Below are 8,749 nucleotides of genomic sequence, written 5' to 3'. Positions count from 1 at the left end.
TATCATGCTCATGGATTGGAAGACTCAATATAGTAGTCTTCAATTATCCCTGAATTGATATACAGGCTTAATATAATTTTACCAAAATCCCAATAACATATTTTACATATATTGACCAGCTTATTCTAAAATTTATATGTAAGGGGAAAGGAACTAGCTTAAAAAGTTTTTTTCAAAGCAAGAAAACATGTAAAGATCACTCTACCTGATGCTAAGACTTATGGTATGGCTACAGTAATCGAGACAGTATAGTGTTGCAGAGGTATAGACTCATAGATCAGTGGACAGAATAAAGAACCCAGAAATATGCTCACAAATACATCCAGCTGAATTTTTAGAAAAGAGCAAGAATCTAAGTAGAAGGGAAAATAGCCTTTTCAAGAATGGCACTGGAACATTTAGACAGCCGTAGCAAAAAAAAAAAAATTACTTTGATTTAAACCTTATACTTTTTGTAAAATTAACTCAAATGGATCATAGTTTTAAATATAAAATGTCAGAAGCTTCAAGATGGCTGAGTAGAGACACCTGACATTCACCTCCTCCACAAAGAAGAACAAAAATAGCGAGTAGATAATCACACTTCAAATGGATCATCAAATAGAGAATACTGGAATTCAACATAGAAGTGACAGGAAACACCTAAAGCAAGGAAGTAAATGGAAGCAAGGCAGCCTGCTCAGCCAGGATCATCTGGGAGCCCAGAGAGGCTCCCCAGTGTGGGAAAAGGGTAAATGAGAGACTCCCAATTGTCCACATTCCCATCACAGACTCCTCCAATCCTAGCCATGGGAAAGGCCCTTGCCCCTTGTGTGTCCTGAGACTGATATAGAGAGCTGCCTAGAGACTGTGTGGTGATGTTGCTCCAGAGAGGGAGCTCACACCAGGTCCCATACTCCCCCTGACTCCTAAGCAGCTACAGTGCAGGACTATTTTGGAAGCTCAGCCCCCATCATACTGAATCTGGCCCTGGGGCCAAAAGCCTCTGCATCTCCACATCCCTGGAACTCCGCTGACATCCCCCACCTGCAGCCACCATTGCTGCCGGATGGTGCCACTGGGGTAGAAGTGCATGCCACTAGCAGCAACCCCACTACCTTCAGCACTGGGGCCGCAGTGCATTTACAAATGCCCTGAGGATAGGCTCTCCTGCCTGCATCTGCCACTGCTGCTGCCTGCTGCCTCCGGGTGCTAAAGCGCACCTCACTGACAGCGACACTGCCACCCACAGCCACAGAGCCACCACACATTTACAAACACCCTGAGGACAGCACCCCTGCCCACAGCTGTCACTGTGGGCTGCTGCTACTGGGACCAAAGCACAAGCCACTGGCAGCAACCCCACAATCATTAGCTATGGGGCCACTATACATTTACAAGCACCCTGAGGACAGGCTATCCCACCCGCAGCCACCACCTGGAGCAGAAGTGCGAGCTCCCCGGCTACCTGCCCATAGCTGCTGACACTGAAAGCAACCCTGCCCTCACCAGGAGTAGGACTGCAGTGCAGCCACTGCCATCCCCATCTGAGCACCTTACCAGAGGCCTAGGGATCACCACACCCCTACCACCACAGCCAGCAACCATATGCACCACTGGGGGTCACGAAGACAGGCCTGCCCAGCCTGGCCCCACTCACCTCCCCAGTGCCCAAGCACACCATCTGGGTGCCTCGGGATCATCTTGCCCTGTTAGCACCTGAGCACTTTTCCCAGAAGCCTGAAGACAGGCTCACACAGCCTACAACTAACACCAGAGCTGGCACTTACCTGCGTGTGCCACCTTCAGGCCAGAAGACTGATCTGCCCAGCCCGTTATAACCACCACCACCATCAGTGCAAACCACTTGGGAGCCACGGCATTGTCCCACCACTGCTATTGCCATTGCTCACACCACACCTGCTGCTCAGAAGCCTGAACATTCTCCCACCTGTCAAGTCCACTGCTGCCACTGCTGACACCCAAGAAAGATGCCTGGACCCACTAAAACTGGTTCCAGTCTACACCACTTTGGGAACCAAAGATGTTCATACTAAGCCCACCATCGCCCCCATTGGTGCCTGAGCACAGGCCCAATCCCCATCTCTGTCCCCAGCAAAAATTCACCACAGCCTTCACTAACAACTACACTTTGAGCCACTGAGAAAATCATAAATGCCAGTCATGCTGTTGAAAGCCAAACAAATTATATGGAGAATACACCATGGCACACACCCAGAATCAAAGCCAAAGTGCCCTACTCAACGAATATCATAGATACATCTTCAGGAAAAAAAGTCCTCCCTTATGAAAGCAAATCCAAAAAAATTGGAAGAAGTAACTGTTACACCAGATGCACAAATATCAATGTAAGAACACAAGAAACATGAAAAAGTAAGGAAATATTATACCTCTAAGAGAACACAATAGTTCTCCAGTAACAAGTTCTAATGGAAAAAAAAAACTTATAAATTCCCAGAGAAAGAACTCAAATTAATAATATTAAGGAAGCTTTGTGGGACACAAGAGAACACAGGTAAACAATATAAAGAAATCAGAAAAATAATTCAGGATATCAATGAAAAAATTATCAAAGAGATAGATATCAAAAAAGAACCACATAGAAATCCTAGAAATGAAGAGTTCATTGAACAAAATAAAAATTACATTTGAAAGTTTTAGTCCAGGTGCAGTGGCTCACACCTGTAATCCCAGCACTTTGGGAGGCCGAGGCAGGTGGATCACCTGAGGTCAGTTTGAGACCAGCCTGACTAACATGGCAAAATCCCGTCTCTACTAAAAATACAAAAATTATCCGGGCGTGGTGGTGCACACCTGTAATCCCAGCTGCTCCGCAGGCTGAGGCAGAAGAATCGCTTGAACCTGGGAGGCAGAGGTTGCAGTGAGCCAAGATCAAGCCATTGCACGCCAGCTTGGGTGACAAGAGCAAAACTCCCTCAAAAAAAAAAAAAAAATTTCAACAATAGATCAAGCAGAAGAATTTCAGAACTTGAAGACAGGTCTATTGAAGTTACCTACTTGGACAAAAAAGTAAAGAAAAATAAATTTTAAAACCAAAGAACAAAGTCTACATGACATTTGAGACACCATAAATTGACCAAATATTCAAATTTTTGGTGTCCTAGAAGACAAAGAGACCAAAGGGCTAGAAAGCCTATTTAATGAAATAATAGCTGAAAACTTCCCAATTGTAGCAAGAGATTTAAACATCCATATACAGAAAGCTAAGAGATCCCTAAATAGATACAATTGAAAAAGATCTTCTCTATGGCACATTAGAGTCAAACTGTCAAATGACAAAGAGAGAATTCTAGAAACAGCAAAAGTAAAACATCTAGGTACTTATAAAAGAATACCTATGAGACTAACAGCAGATTTCTCAGCAGAAACTTTACAAGGCAGGAGAGAATTAGATGATATATTCAAAGTGCCGGGAGGAAAAAACTGCCAGCTGAAGGCACCAAACTCAGCAGAGTTATCTTTCATAAATGAAGGTGAAATAAAGTCTTTCCCAGACAAGCAAAAGCTCAGAGAATTCATCACCACTAGACCAGCTCTACAAGAAATGCTTAAAGGAGACTTCCATCTGGAAATGAAAGAATGATATCTACCATCATGAAAATACATGAAAGTATAAAATCCACTGGTAAAGCAAACACACAAATAAGAAAGAGAAAGGCCTTAATGTTACCATTACAGAAAATCATCAAACCATAATGATAAATAATAAGAGAGAAAAAACAAAGCATATACAAAAAAAAATTAATAAAGTTATAGGAATAAGACATCATATATCAATAATAACCCTGAATGTAAACACATCAAATTTTCTACTTAAAAGATATGGACTGGCTGAATGGATGAAAAAAACATAACCTAACTATATGCTGCCTATGAGAAATTCAATTCACCTATAATGACACATATAAAGTGAAAGGAAAGAGATAGAAAAATATATCTCATGCAAACAAACACCGAAAGTGAGCAGGAGTAGCTAAACTTATATCAGATAAAACAGACCTTAAGTCAGAAACAATAAAAACAAGACAAAGAACGTCATTATATAATGATAAAGGGATCACTTCAGCAAGAGGATATAACAATTCTAAACCTCTATGCACCCAACACTGGAACATCCAGTTATATAAAGCAAATATTATTAAATCTAAAGAGAGAGAGACTCCAACACAGTAAAAGTTAGGCATGTCAATAACCCCACTCTCAGCCTTGGACAGATCTTTTAGACAGAACAAAGAAATATTGGATTTAAACTGCACTTTACACCAAAAGGACTTAACAAACATTTACAGAAAATTCACCCAATAGCTACAGAATACACATTCTTCTCATCAGCATATGGAACATTCTCTAGGATAGATTATATGTTAAGACACAAAACAATTCCCAACAAATTTTTAAAAACCAAAATTATATCAAGTATCTTCTCAGGTCACAATAGAATAAAACTAGAAATAAATAACAAAAGGAACTCTGAAAACTGTACAAATATTGGAAATTAAGCAACATACTCCTGAATGATGATTGGGTCAAGGAAGAAATTAAGAAGAAATTTTTAAAATTTCTTGAAACAAGTGAAAAATCAAAACATAACATATCAAAACCTATGGATACAGCAAAAGTAGTGCTAAGAGGAAGGTTTATAGCAATAAATACCTACATCAAAATAACAGAAAAATTTCAAATAAACAATATACTGATGCACCTCAAGGTATGAGAAAAGCAAAAACAAAACAAACCCAAAATTAGTAGAAGGAAAGAAATAATAAAGATCAGAGCAGAACTAAATGAAGTAGACTTATAAAAATAAACAATGAAATGAAAAGGTTTTTTTAAAGATAAACAAAATTGATAAACTCCTAGCTAGACCAACAAAGAAAGAAAAACGACTTCCATTCTTTACACGTGCTTGACACCATGTAGAAGCCACCAAAGCTTATAGTTTGCACCCTCCAGAGCAGCAACCCAAGCTGTACTTGGGCCACTTTGACCAAAGGCTAGAGCTGAAGTGGCTGGAATGCAGGCAGTAGTGTCCTGAGGGTAAGCAGGATAGCAGTATCCTGGATCTGGCCCCTGAAACCATTCTTTCCTCCTAGGCCTCTAGGCCTGGGATAGGAGGGGCTGTCCTGAAGACTTCTGAAATGCCTTCAAGGTTTTTGTTCTATTGTCTTGGATATTAGCACTTGGTTCCCTTTTAATTAGCCTGCTTGGATACTTTCTCTACCACAGGGCCAGGCTGCAAATTTTTCAAATTTTTACATTCAGATTTTTACATTCACTACTTCGCTCCCGTATCTGGTTGTAGGCAGTTAGAAGCAACCATACCACATCTCAAATGTTCTGCTGCTTAGAAATTTCTTCCATCAGATACTCTAGGTCATCACTCTTAACTTCAAGCTTCCACAGATCCCTAGGGCTTGGACACAATGCAGCTAAGTTCTTTGCTAGGGCATAAAATAGGTGATCTTTACTCTAGTTTCCAATAACTTCCTCATTTCCATCTGAGACCTCATCAGCCTGGCCTTCACTGTCCACATTTCTATGATTTTGGTCAGAACCATTTAACCAGTCTTCAAGAACTTCCAAATTTTCCCTCATCTTCCTGTCTTCCTCTGAGTCCTCCAAACTCTTCCAGTCTCTGCCTGTTAACCAGTTCCAAAGCTGCTTCCGCACTTTCAGGTGTCTTTATAGCAAAGCCCCAATTATTAGTACCTGTTCTCTGTGTTAGTCCATTTATGTTGCTCTAAAGCAAGGGTCTCCAACCCCAGAGCCATGGACCAGTACTGGTCCGTGGCCTGTTAGGAACCAGGCCGCACAGCAGGAGGTGAGCAGCAGGTAAGTGAGCATTACTGACTGAGTTCCACCTCTTGTCAGATCAGGAGCAGCATTAGATTCTCATAGGAGCACAAACCCTATTGTGAACCGCACATGTGAAGGATTGAGGTTGCGTGTTCCTTATGAAAATCTAATGCCCCCCCACCCCCCACCCCAAGTCCATGGAAAACTTGTCTTCCACGAAACCAATCGCTGGTTCCAAAAAGATTGGGGACCACTGCTCTAAAGGCAGACCAGAGGCTGGGCAATTTATGAGGAAAAAAACTTTATTTTGGCTCGTGGCTCTGCAGGCTGTAAAGCATGGTGCCAACATGTGCTCTTTAGTGATGCCTCAGGAAACTCACAATCATGCCAGAAGGTGATGAGGAGCCAGTGACACGTGGCAAAATGGAGCAAGAGAGAGAGAAGGGGGAGATCCTGGACTCTTTTAAACAACCGGATCTCACATGAACTACTTGAGCAAGAACTCACTTATCACCAAGGGAATAGTGCTAAGCCATTCACAAGAGATTGACTCCCATGATTCAGTCACCTCCCACTATGCCCCACCTCCAACATTGGGAGTCACATTTCAACATGAGATTTGGAAAGGACAAACATCCAAACCATATCAGATGTATCCACTGGGAAAAACTGAGTAACAGGTGCACACAACCTCTCTTTCCCATTTTTGCAACTTCCTGGGAATCTATAATTATTTCAAAATAAAAAGTTACAAAACAACTTTTTAGGCATTTCAGATATAAGAATATTTTAGTGAAAACTGGTTCCAAATTCTTAAAGTTAGCATTAGTATCTTTCTTATTACTCTGAATGTGACAAGGATAATCCTACATTCTCATCATCTTTTCTTAGAAACTAAACAGATTCATGTGTCCAAAATAAGTCAATTTTAACTAAACCTAGTTTACTTTACATAAATCCCTCAATATTTCCTTGAACTATCTATGTTTTAGTCTTGCAGTAGAATTCTAAAGCAATCTCACTGTGCCCATCCCTGGTCCACCCACATAACTACAGCCTAAGGTACCATGCTAGTGCAGTGATCCAGTGGGAACATGACCTAGGCTGAGCTCTTCTTTCTCCATAAACGTTGGCTCCAATGCAGAGAAGTGTCTCTCCATGTGACTGAACATACTGTGGGCAGCTTGCTCCTTCCAAGCAGCTGGTCTAGAGAGAGAGACAGGAGACTGGTGGCAGAGATGCAATGTAGAGAGAGCATCTTTTTGAAAGTCCCTCAGTTCCTTTTGGGGCACATAACCACACTTAGAGGAGAAGGCTCTCACGGGTACATCTTCAGCCAATCCTTAGGCTGTGTAGGATGTCTGCAAAAGCAGGATGTTAATAATGGTTATCTCTTGGAGATGGGATTACGATTGACATGTTTATTTTTTTCAACTTTTCTTTATTTCCCAATTTTCAAGCATTGTAAAAATTGACATACATACCTTTAGGTTTTTTTTTTTTTTTTGAGACGGAGTCACTCTGTTGCCCAGGCTGGAATGCAGTGGTGTGATCTCGGCTCACTGGAAGCTCCGCCTCCCAGGTTCATGCCATTCTCCTGCCTCAGCCTCCCAAGTAGCTGGGACTACAGGGGCCCGCCACCACACCCAGCTAATTTTTTGTATTCTTTAATACAGACGGGGTTTCACCATGTTAGCCAGGATGGTCTCGATCTCATGACCTTGTGATCCACCTGCCTCGGCCTCCCAAAGTGCTGGGATTACAGGCGTGAGCCACTGTGCCTGGCCACATACCTTTAGGTTTTCAATGTGTTCATTTTGGTGTTTCAGCTCCTGAAATAAATGCTACCATGAAAGGCAAATATTGGGCAGACTTGTATCTGGGAACAGTTTCTCTGTCTTTCAACCAGGAAATACTCACTCCTTCTCTGCCTCATTCCCAAGGAAATTTGTTATGGATTAGTCAAGTTCAATGAAACATTTGGGGCTTTGTTTTCTCTACAACATTTTTCAAACTTTAACGTGCCTAAAGATCATGTGATGATATTATCACACCTGATTCTAATCCAGGGAGTCTGGAACAGGGCTTGAGATTCTGCATTTCCAACAGGCTCCCAGTCCTACATGTTACAGAGCAGGGCTCACTGAAAATGCCAATCGGCCTAGACGAATGTCCACCCTGTCCTTTTGGATGTGCTTTTCTTGTGAAGTCGGCACTGGAGTCTTCCACTACAGAGCCTTCCACATCCTGCTCACTCACAACTACCTGCTACCTCCACACAGATAACAAATACCCTAGGAAGAGGTCCCATCTCCCCCATAATTTTATCCCATCACCTGCTCACCTACAGCCAACTCCACTCTGGACATCGGGGTGCCCTGTCTTACTCTGGCTGCCTTCTTTTTTAAAAACTTAAAGTAAAATTTACCTATCATAAAATTAGCCAGTTTAAAGTGTACAAACCAGTGGCATTTAGTATATTCACAATGTTGTGCAAGTATCACCTATAGTCCCAAAACATTTCATCAGCCCCAAATAAAACCCTGTATCCATTAGGCAGTCACTGTCTCTTTCTCCTCTGACCCCCAGCCCCTGGCAACCTCTAATCTGCTTTCTGTCTCTATGGCTTTACCTATCTAGGTATTTAATGTAAATGGAATCATACAATATGTAACCTATGGTGTCTGGGTCTTTCAACGAGCATTATATTTTCCTCTCTTTTTTTCTACAAACATCATATATTCTCATTTCTTTGTGAGATCTAAACATCAAAACAATTGAACTCATGGAGATAGAGAATAGAAGGATGGTTACCAGAGACTGGCAAGGGTAGTGAGGGCTAGGGGCAAGATGGGGATGGTTAATGGGTACAAAAAAAGTATTTAGAAAGAATGAATAAAACCTAGTATTTGATATCACAACAGGGGTACGA

This window comes from Gorilla gorilla, chromosome 6, assembly GCF_029281585.2.
Source record: "Gorilla gorilla gorilla isolate KB3781 chromosome 6, NHGRI_mGorGor1-v2.1_pri, whole genome shotgun sequence".
Taxonomy (NCBI): Eukaryota; Metazoa; Chordata; class Mammalia; order Primates; family Hominidae; genus Gorilla; species Gorilla gorilla.
The sequence above is the reverse complement of the archived record's forward strand: the minus strand, read 5'-3'. Positions refer to the sequence as shown.